The following is a 13803-nucleotide window of genomic DNA, read 5'->3' as shown; positions in this document are numbered from 1 at the left end:
GGGGTGTGCCTGGTGGTCTTTGGCTGGAAGGCGTTGACAAAGGCTTAGGACACGGAACAAGGCGTGCTTTGTTCGGCCCATTTTGCTGATGCCCCCGGAGCCGCCGGCCAGGGAAGTGTCAGCCTCCCGTGAAGCGTGACCGTGACCGTGACGGGTGGGAGAGGAGCTTTCATCTCTGTTCCCAGGAGGCCGGGTTTCAGGCGCTGGGGCTGAAAAGGGTGAACTCCTTGGTCAGCTCTCGGCACCTGGCGGCCCACCCGCCACAGCCCAACTGTGAGCCTTGAACCCCCGCCGCCACCACGGCTGGGCATCAGGCGTCCTCGGGGAGGGGTCAGGAGACCTGGGTGCAGGCTTGCCTCTCTCATTTGCCCTGTGAGCTGAGCGAACCTCAGTTTATCCATTGGTTCCTGCATAGGAACAGGTGGGACTGAGTGAAATAAATGAGCAAAGGACTCCCCCCCCCCCCCCCCCCCCCCCGCAGCTAGAATGGCCTACCCAGCTCCCTGCTAGCAACCTTTCAGGGGGCAGAACGGAAATCAACTCCCGGTCTCCTGAGGACGAACTCATCTTCTCTTTTCCGGGTTGATGTTGGGGTGACCCGGGGAGCAGGTGAGGGGCCGGGGGTCCCGCCTGTCCCCAGTCACTGGGATCCTGGCTGGGTGGAGAGCAGCGCTACTTAGGACTGTGCCTGTGGGTTCAGGCCTCGGCGCCTCTGCACCCCATCCCACCCTGTTCCCTCAACCAGGGACCGTGTCCAAGACAAACAGGACGGCGAGGACGGCGCTGCAGGAAGGGCCTCGGGGCCTGGACGGCGGACACTCCGGCAGGGGCAGCTCAGAAAGGCAGTCTCTGTGGCTTCATTCAGCGCCACATCCTGCTTCTCCCGCGGCAAGGGGACGTGGCCATTCTCCGCGCTGCCCCCGGAAGGACGGGAGGAAGGAGGTGAGGCTGAGGGACTGAGGCCGCCAAGGAGGGTGACCTTCACTGAGAGGAATTGTTTAGCGTCCAAGGGCAAGGAAGCTTGCTTTCCCTGCAGTGCAGGGTCCTCATTTCCGTGGGGCCTCACCTTTAGGAGGGGAAAGGGGACGAGGAGAACCCGTAAAGTCAGACAGGGTGCTGGATCCACCTCCCAGCCTCGCCCCTCCGTCCCCTCCCCCCTCCGAGCGCCATTCAGATTCACCAGCTCCTCGCGGTGCCTTCACAGAGGATCTCCCCTCTGCCTGAAAGGCCCTCCCCCCCCCCCCCTCCCTGTTTGCCGGGTTATCGCTGCTCGTCCTTCAAGCCCCGGCTTAACGGTGACTTCCTCTTGGGAGCCTCTTCTTGTTGGATCTCCTTGCAATGCATCCCATGGCTCCCTCTGCTTCCCCCTCCCGACCTTGAACCCACTGGATCGCAACTGTCTATGACCCTTCTTGAGGGTAAGGGGCAGCCTCTGTGTTGTACACAGGTGGTCCCCAGTGCCCGGGATGGACCTGGCATACTGAGGGAACCACGTAAATGTTTAATGGTGAGTAAATACAGCAACGGAGACGTGCACTCTAGGGACCAGCGCTGAGAGCAAGGGACCTGGAGTTGAGAGAGCTTTGCTGGCAAATCGCTGCGAGGAGGGCTTTGAGCGTGTCTGAGATGAACAGAGAGGGGGTATATCCTGGCCTGGGCACAGCCTGGGCAAAGGCAGGGAAATGCCAGTGGGAAATTATGGCTGTGCAGAGGCTTCCGCCTCCAGTGATGGTGGGATAGGTCATTTGGACCAACCCTCTTGCTGAAAACAATGAAGTCCCTAGATCCAATTTTAAAAGATCATCTTCTTGGGGCTGGCGTGGCTCAGTGGTTGAGCATTGACCTATGAACCAGGAGGTCATGGTTTGATTCCTGGTTAGGGCACTTGCTTGGGTTGCGGGCTCGATCCCCAGTGTGGGGTGTGCAGGAGGTAGCTAATCAATGATTCTCTCTCATCATTGATGTTCTATCCCTCTGTCCCTCTCCCTTCCTCTCTGAAATCAATAAAAATATATTAAAAAGAAAAAGATCATCTTAAGACAATCAAACAATTATCAAGGTGGTGAAGAATTCCCTAGCAAGAATGTAGGAGAAGGCCACATCCAGGGCGGAGAGTCTGTGTGGAAGGCCGCATCTGTCCAAGGGCACTTGCCAATCTGGGAGAAACGGCTTCCGGACTGAGCTGTGGTTTTGATGGCCTCATGGGGAGCTGGGGAGGAAGGATGATGAAAGGTAAGCCCAGCCTTTTGTCCAAGATAGGGACAGGTCTTTGTCCAAGATACCTCAGATCTTTTTAAGCTAAGACATCCTCAGAGTAAGGTTGAACCAGAAGAAAACCAGGCCTTGAGCACAGGGACCTGGGTGACTCAAGAAACTCAAGCCTTGAACTTGAATTAAAGTATTTCTAGGTTCTTGGTAGATGCAAACAAAAAACACGTCTGGAGGGAGGTGAGGTGTCATTATCTTAGGCCTCATATGCTTTTCGCAAATAACTTTCAAATACAATGAGCAGAACACAGTCAAAAATAACCAGGCACCTAAGAAAACAAGACGCCATGGGCAAGAATCAGCACCAAACAAAAGACAACAGAAATAACAACTATGTAACCTAGCATATTACAATATATGAATGTATTAAATCAACATGTGTACATTTTAAAGTTACAAAGTGTTATAGGTCAGTTATATTTCAATTTTTAAAAGATAACAGAAATAGACCACAGAAATAAACCATGATGACTTCAATTATTGGAATTATCAAAAACTATGGCCTTAGAATCATAGGTTCAAAGATCCCCATGACAAGCACATCCTAAAGTGTATGTAAAAATGTAAGGAACCTAGAATACCTAAAACAATCTTGAAAAAGAAGAACAAAGTTGGAGGACTCACACGCCTAATTTCAAAACCACAAAGCTATAGCAGTCAAGACAGGGTGGCACTGGCATAAGGATAGACATAGATCAATGAAATAGAATGGAGAGTCCAGAAATAAACACATCACTGTGGTCGAGTGATTTCTGACAAGGCTGTCAAGAAAAATTCAATTGGGGGAAATAGTCTTTTCAACAAATAATGTTGAAAATAACTGGACTTTCACATGCAAATGAATGAAATTAGACCTTTATGGCACACCATTGTACACCACATGTGCCACTAACTCAAAATGGATCACAGTGCTAAATCTAAGAGCTAAAATTATAAAACTATTAGAAGAAAACAGGTAGATGGCTTTGTGATCTTGGATTAGGCAAGGGTTTCTTTGATATGACATCGAAGCACAAGCAAAGAAAAAAATAAATAAATTGGACTTGATCAAAGTCCAAAACTTTTGTGTTTCAAAAGACACTATAAACAAGTAAAAAGACTCCCCACAGAGTGGGGGAAACATTTGCAATGCAAATATCTGATGAGGGCCTAGAATTCAGAATCTATAAAGAACTCTTTGCAGCTCAATACTAAAATGGCAACTCAATTAAAAAATGGGCAAGGGATTTGAATAGACATTTCTGCAAAGAAGATACATGAATGGCCGATAAGCACATGGAAATGGCATCTACTCAACACCATTAGTCAATGGAAAATGCAAATCAAAACCACAATGAGATACCACTTCACACCCACAAGGATGGTTACAATAAAAAAGACACACATTAACAAGTGTTGGCAAGGGTGTGGAGAAATTGGAATCCTCATACCTTGCTGGTGGGAAGAGAAAATGGTGCAGCCACTTGGAAAAACACTTTGGCAGTTTCTCACAGAGCTAAACCTGGTGGCGGGTCCCAGTCTGTGCCCTGCTGCAGCGTCCCTGTCAGCGCTGCGCGGAGTGGAATGGGTGCCTCCTGCTCTTGCTGCCCCTCCTCCGCCTGCCACTTGCCACCAGCATATGGGGTGCCAGGCTGCCCCCCTTGGGATCCCTGCCCGACCACCAGGCCTTTCAGGCCCTGACCCTTTGTGGCAGGACCTCTCAGGGCCAAATTCCCTCGTGTGCTCCTGTTGGGCACAAAACTGCTGGCCGGTGTAGGAAGAAGTTTGGCTCTCTGGGTTTGATACTGGCCTGGCTCGACCCCGAGAGTGGCCCCCGCATTCACATGACCCATGTCTGCCCCACTTGGGGGGGTTGGGGGAGAAGAAGCAGCGATTAGCTTCTGAAGGAGGCCCCTGGCCTTTCGGGGTGACTTGTGGAGGCGCCCCTTTGCAGCCAGTATCTTCTGTCCAGTTCTCCTGGCCTCAGCCTCCTGTAACCTCTGATCCTTGTCGTATGGGACAGAGACTTCAAAGACCACGACTCATAATCAGGAGATTTTGTCCATTGGAGAAGACACCCATTAAAAACTCTCTCCAACTTTGTTGGAAGGTATCTTATCAGGTGCCTGACCGGGAATGGACATCTGCCCTGGTCTCGGACACTCGCCTCCGCCTAAGGCAGCGGTTCTCAACCCGTGGGTCGCGACCCCTTTGGCGGTCGAATGACCCTTTCACAGGGGTCGCCTAAACCATCCTGCATATCAGATATTTACATGACAATTCATAACAGTAGCAACATTACAGTTATGAAGTAGCAACGAAAATAATTTTATGGTTGGGTCACAACATGAGGAACTGTATTTAAAGGGCCAGGAGGTTGAGAGCCACTGGCCTAAGGGGACATCCAAGACCCCTCGAGGATGAGAAGCCACCAACATCAGAGGGAAACAGCTTTCCCAAGACACTGAGAAGATCTGAACTTAAGAAACCATTTATTTTGTTGCCTTAACTTGACTAATACCATTAGTCATAATAGTTATACTTGTTCTTTGGGTATTTCCTCAAAACTTGTTCTTATATAACCCAACTGTGAATGATTGCTGAAGGTGTATCAGATAACTTTTGTAATACCCATAACATTCTTTTTATGGTTTCTCTCTCTCTCTCTTTTTTATGGTTTCTCTTTTGAAGTTTAAAAGAATGTTATTGCAGAAGAAAGAAAAGAGGGGTGTGTGTGTTTTTTTTAGAGAAGTTAAAAGGAAGCAGTTTGTCCTCATAAATTGGCTATTTCTGAATGAGTAAAAGGAGCCAAATTGAGAAGGACAAAGGAAGTTGTAGAAGGTTGGTGGAAAAGGAATCTTGAGAAGTGAATTTGATGTACAAACGCTAGAGCCCAATTATGGGAATGTGCTTACCCCCAGCCCAACAAGGACGACTAACTATGTTAATTCAGATGGAAGCCAAAGTGGCTGTAAATAAAAAATGGCTCAGGACACTTACTTATGAAACTCTTACTGTCTTCCTGGCTTCTGGAAATATTTTATGGTTATTATAATACTAGTGGCCTGGTGCACGAAATTCCTGCATGGGGGGGTGGGGTCCCTCAGCCTGCACCCTCTCCAATCTGGGACCCCTTGGGGGATGTCCGACTGCCAGTTTAGGCCAGATAAACTGGCAGTCGGACATCCCTCTCACTATCTGGGCCGCTGGCTCCTAACCACTCACCTGCCTGCCTGATTGACACATAACTGCTCCCCTGCCAGCCTGATCGCCCCCAACTGCCCTCCCCTGCTGCTACCCGCCTCCTCTGCTGGGACCGGCCTCCTCCGCGCTGTGTGGAACCGCGGGACTCCCAGGCCTCACTATGTGGAGCGGCCGACAGGCCCCACCTCCGCTGTGCGCGTGGCCATCTTATGATGACGTTGCGTGTGAGGGTCACCTAGGCTCTTATTAGTATAGACACACCATTGTGTTCTTAAAGCTTTGGGCCTGACTAAACCTTGAAATTACAGTTCCCAATTGTAAAACTAGCAGGACTCAGATTAATAATGAGGGACAGCTGAGTGCTTTCAGTGGGCAGTAGACGGGCCATGGTCCAGGGAAACCATCTCATGGTCAGATTGTGAAAACCGAAGAGGTGTACGGTCGTGCCCTCAAACTATAGATGCAAAATACAGAAAAGTGAGACAGACAGTAAAACATGGATCCTGACAGCTTGCAGGTTAGAACGATCCAGTGTTTCTCTTAATGAAGGCCCGTAAGACCCGCCTGCCTCCCATGTGCCTGCCTTTCCTTTTTTTTTTTTTTAAATATATTTTATTGATGTTTTACAGAGAGGAAGGGAGAGGGATAGAGAGTTAGAAACATCGATGAGAGAGAAACATCGATCAGCTGCCTCCTGCATACCTCCCACTGGGGATGTGCCCGCAACCAAGGTACATGCCCTTGACCGGAATCGAACCTGGGACCCCTGAGTCCGCAAGCTGACGCTCTATCCACTGAGCCAAACCGGTTAGGGCTTTCCTTTTTGAGAAAAATTCAGCGTTGTCTCCCTCCCAAGGCCACGGTCTTGCCCCATCCCCAGCGGCCCACCCTTTCAGCAAGACAAACGCCGACACTGAGACTTCCTAGGACTGGGCCTTCCTAGCGCCGTGAGACCGCATTATCCAACCAAGCGGTTGGTCATCAATGCATCCTTCGGAAAGATTTATGACCAAAAAGGGGAATTGTTGGCCAAAAAGGGGCCACCTCCTAAGTCCGACAAACTCAGGGGAGGCCTGCGTGGTGGTCCCTAGAAACTCAGATGGAAAGTAACCACATAGGATGGTCTGGACTTAAAAATTCTCAACTGAAATGGGTCATGGAGGCCTGTAGCTCCCTTGACAAAGTCCAGTCTTTAACTTGGGTGAATCTATGGTCTTTTTGCATCTAGGTTCACAGACCTTTGAAACGCCAGAGGAATCCCCTTTCCCAGACCCCTCAGGGCACAACTCTGAACCAGGGCAGGAGACCACAGACCCCACATACCATCTCTATGTGCTATAGAGTAACTATCCTGTAAAAGCCACCGACGTGAAAGAAGTATGTGTTTCGCTATTTTGCCTTTTTATCCAATTCAAGAGTTTTCCTTGCGTTGTTTTCTCCCGCCCCCACAATCTACCACCCATGGATTCTGTGAACTCTCCTTTGATTCTAATGTATGAAGTAAGCTGCAAAACTGCTGTTCTCCAGGGCCTTCCCTCAATCCATTTAGATTGTGCTTCTGAGCAATTGTCATCCGTTTGGCTCAGATAAACTCATAAAAATTCTCCAAAAAAAAAGAAAAAAAATTTAACCCTGAAAAAACCCTATGAGAAGGTACTATTATATCATTCACATTTTACAGATGTGAATAATGGAAACCCAGGCGGTCTACTCCAGAACCTAGGGTCTTAACCACTGTGTTAGAGTGCTCTCTGTACAATATAATTAGCAGGTCTATCTAAAGTATATGTAAAGACTCATAGCCAATAAGCAGAGAATACTCATGTTTTTCAAATACACTCAAAATATTTAGAAATATATTAACTGGCAAACTAGTACACCAAAAAACCTAACCAATTTTTTTTTTTTAAAGAAGGAAACCATATGTTTGGAAACTAAAAACCACAGTCTTAAATGACAGATGGTTAAAGCAGAAATCACAATAAAAATTGCAAAGTATTTAGAATTGAATGACAACATAATACAACAGATCAACATCGTTGAGATGCAACTAAAGTGCTCATGAAAATAAATGTATGAATTCAAGTGAAGAGCCTTATATATCTGCATTTTAAATAACAAAGGTAAAAAAAAAACACTTAAATTTAGACGTTGAATGGAACAACAGAACAAAACTAAGAAATATTTAAAAGTAGAAGCTAAGTTCTGGCCCGTGTAGCTCAGCGGTAGGTATAGGTAGAGCATCGGCCCATGCACCAAAGGGTCTCGGGTTCGATTCCAGGTCAAGGGCATGCACCTGGGTTGCAGCTTCCTTCCCTGGCCCAGGTGGGGCATGTGCACGAGACAACCAATCAATGTGTCTCTCTCATAGTGATGTTTATCCCCTCCACCCCCCACCCCTTTCTCCCTTCCACCCTCTCTGAAGGTCAGTGGGGAAAAAATCCTTGGGTGAGGATTAAAAAAAAAAAAGTAGAAGCCAAGAAATATTTAAAATAGGGCCAGAAATTAATTAATAAAATAGAAGACAAAAAACTAGAAATGATCAAAACACCAGAGGCTGTTTCCTTGAAACAGACAAACTCATCTGAACAGATCGTGAGAAAAAGAGAAGATACAGTATAGTACATAACGTTGGAAGTGAAAAATGAGTCATTGGTACAGAAACACTAGAGTAAAACGTTCGTTATGTCGTACACTAGAGTTAAATTTCTTTTATGTCATCTTTACCTTGATTGCAATTTCAATGGAAAAAAGTTTAGTTTAACCACCAAATATGATGATTAGAGTTTTTGAAGAGGTTGTTTTTTCTCAGATTAAAGAAGTTACTGTATAGTCCTAATTTTCTAAGAGTTGTTTGTCCTTTGTTTGATAATGAATGGGTATATAATTGTATCAAATGCATCTATTGAGTTGATCATATGATTTTTTTCCTTTTACTATAATAATTATAATGATATTTTTTAAAAAAGGCTAGACATGGAGTTCTCATATGATCTGCCAATTCCACTCCAAGGAAGGTACCCAAGAAAATGAAAAGCATAGGTTCACACAAAAACGTATACTTAATTGTTCATAACAGCATTACTCATAACTAGAGGCCCGGTGCACAAAATTCATGCACTGGCCGGGGGGGGGGGGGGGGATCCTTAGCCTGGCCTGCATCCTCTCACAGTCCAGGAGCCCTTGGGGGATGTACGACTGCTGCGGAGGCGGGAGAGGCTCCCACCACCACTGCTGCGCTTGCCAGCTGTGAGCCCAACTTCTGGCTGAGCAGCGCTCCCCCTGTGGGAGAGCACTGACCACCAGGGGGCAGCTCCTGCATTGAGCATCTGCCCCCTGGTGGTCAGTGCACATCATAGTGACCGGTTGTTCCGCCATTCATTTAATTTGCATATTAGCCTTTTATTATATAGGACTAGAGACCCAGCCCAGCCTATGCCCTCTCACAATCTGGGACCCCTCGGGGGATGTCCATCTGCTGGCTTAGGCCCGCTCCCTGGGGGATTGGGCCCAAGCTGGCAGTCATACATCCCTCTGGCAGCCCGGCACCCCTCGGGGATGTCCACTTACCAGCAGGGAGCAGACCTAAGCTGCAGTTGAACATCCTTATTGCTGCTGAGGAGGTGGGAGAGGCTCCCGCCACCACCGCTGTGCTGGCAGCCATCAGCCTGGCTTGTGGCTGAGCAGAGCTCCCCCTGTGGGAGCGCACTGACCACCAGGGGGCAGCTCCTGCATTGAGCATCTGCCCCCTGGTGGTCAGTGTGTATCATAGTGACCAGTCATTCCCAGTCGTTCTGCTATTAGGGCCAATTTGCATATTACCCTTTTATTATATAGGATAACCCTAAAGTGGAAACAACCCAATAGTTCATCAACAAATATGGTACACCCATTCATACAATGAAATATTATTAAGCCATAAAAAGGAATTAAATACTAATACATCATGGACAAGCCTTTAAAACATTGTGCTAAGTGAAGGAAGCCAGGCACAATACTGCATATTCCATTTTATATGAACTGTTCAAACTAAGGAAAGCCATAGAGACAGAAAGTAGATTAGTGGTTGCGGGGGTGGAGGGAGAATGGGGAGTGACTAATAGGCACAGGGTTTCATTTTGGGATGATGAAAATGATCTGGAATTAGATGGTGCTGATGGTTGAGGCAGGACAGTAAGAAGCTAGGAAAATTCCTGGGCAAGTGGAATGGGGAAATTGAGACAAGATAACTAAATAAGGCTAAATAATTCAACCAATTTACAGCCAGCGAGTGAATCGCAAGACCTTAAGTTCACTAACCAAGGACACTTGAGAGCAAACAGTTTCTACCTCTCCTCCCTAACCAGAGAATACATGGCTTAAGTCACCCTGGTTGTGGAGACAGAGGCCAGACACCCAAGTAGTGCCATTTGTGCCAGGCAAACCCAAGGATGGCTGAAGTCAGGGGAACACATAACAAAAACAAAACAAAACAAACAAACAAACAAAAAAACAAATAGAGCCAGACAGACCCAAGACAAAAGTAAAATAGTAAAGCCGACCAAAAAATAATCCCAAACTCCCCAATACACTCATTTTAATGGATCAACATATAAAATGTACCTAAAAGCTGATGAATATTCTACTGAAACCTTAAGAATCTCACCCGCAAAAGAGAGATAAAAACCCTCGAGACAAAGACCCCACCTGTGCCTGTTCTGAGGCATCATGAACTTTGCACTTTCTTTCTTCTAAACTCTCAGGGTCCCCATAAGACTTGCAACCAGGGGAGCAGCGGGCAGCAGCTTGCCCCAGGCTCACCCCCTGAACCTGTCCCCAAGGTCCCCTTCTTCTCAGACTTTCCGATGAGCTGACAGCAGCCCCGCCCAGGCTCATTTCTTTCCTGTAAGGTTTCTAGGGAGCCAGAGCACAGGCTCTCCCCTGTTGCTTTTACCCTAAGCCTTTCCTTACGTTCGCTGGCCCCAGCTTTAATAAACATGCTCTCAAAATCGCCTGGACTCCTGCTGTGGAGTCTTTCCTGCTTGAGGTCAAGAACCCACACAACTACTGCCCAGCCTGAGGCAGACCCGCTCCGGCCGGTCCCCCCATCCAGTCACATCGTCACACAATCTTGTGAGTAAACTAAAAACGACTGAAGTGTATGTTTTAATATATTTTATTGATTTTTTACAGAGAGGAAGGGAGAGGGATAGAGAGTTAGAAACATCCATCAGCTGCCTCCTGCATACCCCTCACTGGGGATGTGCCCGCAACCAAGGTACATGCCCTTGACCGGAATCGAACCTAGGACCACTTGAGTCCGCAGGCCGACGCTCTATCCACTGAGCCAAACCGGTCAGGGCTGAAGTGCATGTTTTAAAAGGGTGAGTTTTATGATATATAAATAGCTCAATTGGGAGAAAGACCCTCAGAGGTGATGGTAGCTAATAATAATGGCTAACGCCTCTTGGGCATTGTGTGTCAGGCTTGTTCTAAGCGCTCTGCGCGCATTCATTCACTTCTTCCTCTCAGCATTCCTGCAGGTAGGTGCTCTTATTATGAAAACTAAGACAGAGAGATGTCAGGTGCCTAAGGTCATCCAAGCCAACCGGTCATTGTTCAGACAGGGAGCCTGAGATTCAGAGAGGGCCATTCACTTGCTCAGGTCACACAGCAACCCAACGGCCAAGCCAGGATGGAACCCTGGGCTCCTGCCTGGCTCGCATCAGGAGGCCTCCAGAATCAGGTCTTACTGGGGCTGAGGCCACTCTTAGGGGTCTGTGTATCCCTAGGGAACTTTTCGTGGAGAATTTTTTTTAAAAGGCTCCCTCGAATTAAACACTCACCACAAACTGGGTGCTGTGCTCAACGCTCTGCTTCCTCCCAGTGAAGTCTCTGAAACCCCTATTTACCTTCATCTTTTCTGTGGCAAAATGGGGCACTCAGAGGAATGATGGGACTTGCCCTAGATCACACAGCTGGTAAGTGGTGAAGCAAAATATTAACCCCAACATATAGACTAGCATCCATGCTCTAACCACTATGAATGAATGAATGAATGAATGAATGAATGGGAATTATGGAGTTCCCAGCAGATCCCAGGTCCAGATTGTCACTTGATTGGCTCCACAGATGCTGGGAGAGAGGCCATGGCCAAGCAAAGAAGTTCTGGGGACACTGGGACAGGACCATGCAGCTGCTGGGTCAGTCGGGGGGTACCATGCCTGGCAGAGAGGTCTCCGGGATATGGAAGGAGGGGCGGTCAGTGGGTTCTGGACTGGGAGGGGACTCCTAGCCAGGAATCTGGGCAGCGAATAGCTCCGGGAAGCCTTCCAGGTTCCTCTCCCCACCCCCAGCAGGCAAGGGCGCCCACGACTTCCTCCTGTGCCTGCTGCGAGGACTCCTCTGGGTTGTGGGTCTTCTTTAGGGGCTGCCACTGCAGGAGGGAGGGGCCTCAGTTTGAGGCTCAGCGCAGCCCTCAGACTCACCCCTGCTCAGCCCACCCCGCCCTGCCAGGGAGGCACAAGGAAGGGGTGGGTCTCTGCCCCCGCGCCCAGGAGTGTCTGGGAAAGTCAACAGTGACTCAGGGCCGCAGTTGTGGCCCCGGTGCAGTGACTATGATGGGGGATCCCCAGGGTGAGGAGCCCTCATATCTGGGTCCCTGAGCCTCCTCCTTGTAGGGACCTGCCTACAAGGGCTTATCTCCCTGTGAACAACTGTGAGCAAGTGTAAGGAACACCCCGACCTCTCTTTCTCAGACATCTTGGCTCTACTGACAGCAGCGCCCAGTTCTAGGTGGGGGACGAAGAGGCCAGGGTAGGGTAGGGGGAGGCTTTCTCATGGAGAAAGACAGGGGTCTGAGTTGTTGGGACATGAGTCCCAGTGACCAGGTCATATGTCCACTCCACTCACATGCAGGGAGACTGCGGTGTGGCACTGTTAAGGTCATGAACTCTGAAGCCAGCCTGCCTGGGTTTGAATTCCGGCTCAGGCACTGACTAGCCGTGTTACTTTGGACAAGTCACTTGACATCCTGAATCTCAGTTTCCCCATCTGTGAAATGGGCATAACAATGCCTAAACCTCATAGGCCGGACAGGAGTAAAGACGCACAAAGTGTTCCCGGCAAAGTGTTTAAAAGAGCCCCTGGCTGTTCTGAGTGAGAGCTTAGTCTTAACACCAAGTACTTAGCATCTGAATATTGCTGAGAACCGGAGTCCCAGCCTTCCTGGAGCTCACAGCCAAGTGGAGGGTAGGCGAACTATAATAGGGATTTGAATAAATAAACAAGATTGTCCTGATGTGGAGATAAGTGCTGGGAGGGAAATAATCAGAGGTTTATGACGGAGAGTGAGAGAGGGATTACGGGTGTCAGGGAAACTGCTCTCAGGAGGGGATATTTGAGCAGATTCTGGGAGAATGAGAAGGCAGAAGCTGTGTGATGATCTGAAGAAAGCCCATTCCAGGGAGTGCAAAGGCCCCGGGGCAGGGAGAACTTGGTGTGCTCTGGGGAAAGGAAGGCGGTGAGCATGCTGCATTCTGCAGGAGCTGCCCTACACGTTATAGGATGTTTAGCAACATCCCTGGCCTCGACCCTTCAGACACCAGAGCATATACCTCTCCAACTAGGACAGATCAAACCATCTCCAGGCATTGCCAGTCGCTACAGTTGAGAACCACTGGTCTGGGGAGAGCAGGATGGGAGATGAGGCAGCAGGTGGCAGGGCTCTAAGCCACGGAAGGGGAGATGGATGATGGGAGGGTCACAGGTGCTGGGCCGTGGCTGGTGAGAACGGAGCCTGTCAGGGTGTGGGCCCTACCAGCTCTGTACCAGCTTCCTTGCACACAGCAGCCTCCGAGAGGCCTCTCCATCTGAAGTCGCCCTCCCTGCCTCACCCCACCCCCGTGCTCTCAGCGCATAACCCAGCACTACCCCCTGGGCTCTCCAGCCTCTGAGCGTTGGCTCCTTCAAGTAGACCTCACCCCTAGGAGGCACATGGAACAGGTCCTCAAAACATGGCCTTAGGGATGGGTGATCTCGGATCCCCTGCCCAGGACAGAAAACACACATGAGGGGTCTCCCCTCAGTCCCCTGTCAGGGGGTGCCCGAGTAGGAAACCCCTTAGACCGAAGTCTCCTCCCCTCCAGGGCTGCCCCCACCCTGCTCTCTGGCTCCCTCTTTCTCAAACCCCTGACCCTACGTCCTCCGTCATCACGTCTGTCTGTCTGCCCCTGCCCCACCTCGTCCCTCTGTCTCTTTGTCTCTGTCTTTTGCGCTCTCTCTCTCCTCTCTGCCTTGGTCTCTTTCCCTCCCTCAGTCCCTGGCACTCCCTCTCCCTCCCCCCACCCAGTCTGTCTCTCTTTCCCCCAGTGG

This window comes from Myotis daubentonii, chromosome 3 (genome assembly GCF_963259705.1).
Source record: "Myotis daubentonii chromosome 3, mMyoDau2.1, whole genome shotgun sequence".
NCBI classification, from domain to species: Eukaryota; Metazoa; Chordata; class Mammalia; order Chiroptera; family Vespertilionidae; genus Myotis; species Myotis daubentonii.
This window is presented reverse-complemented; position numbering follows the sequence as displayed.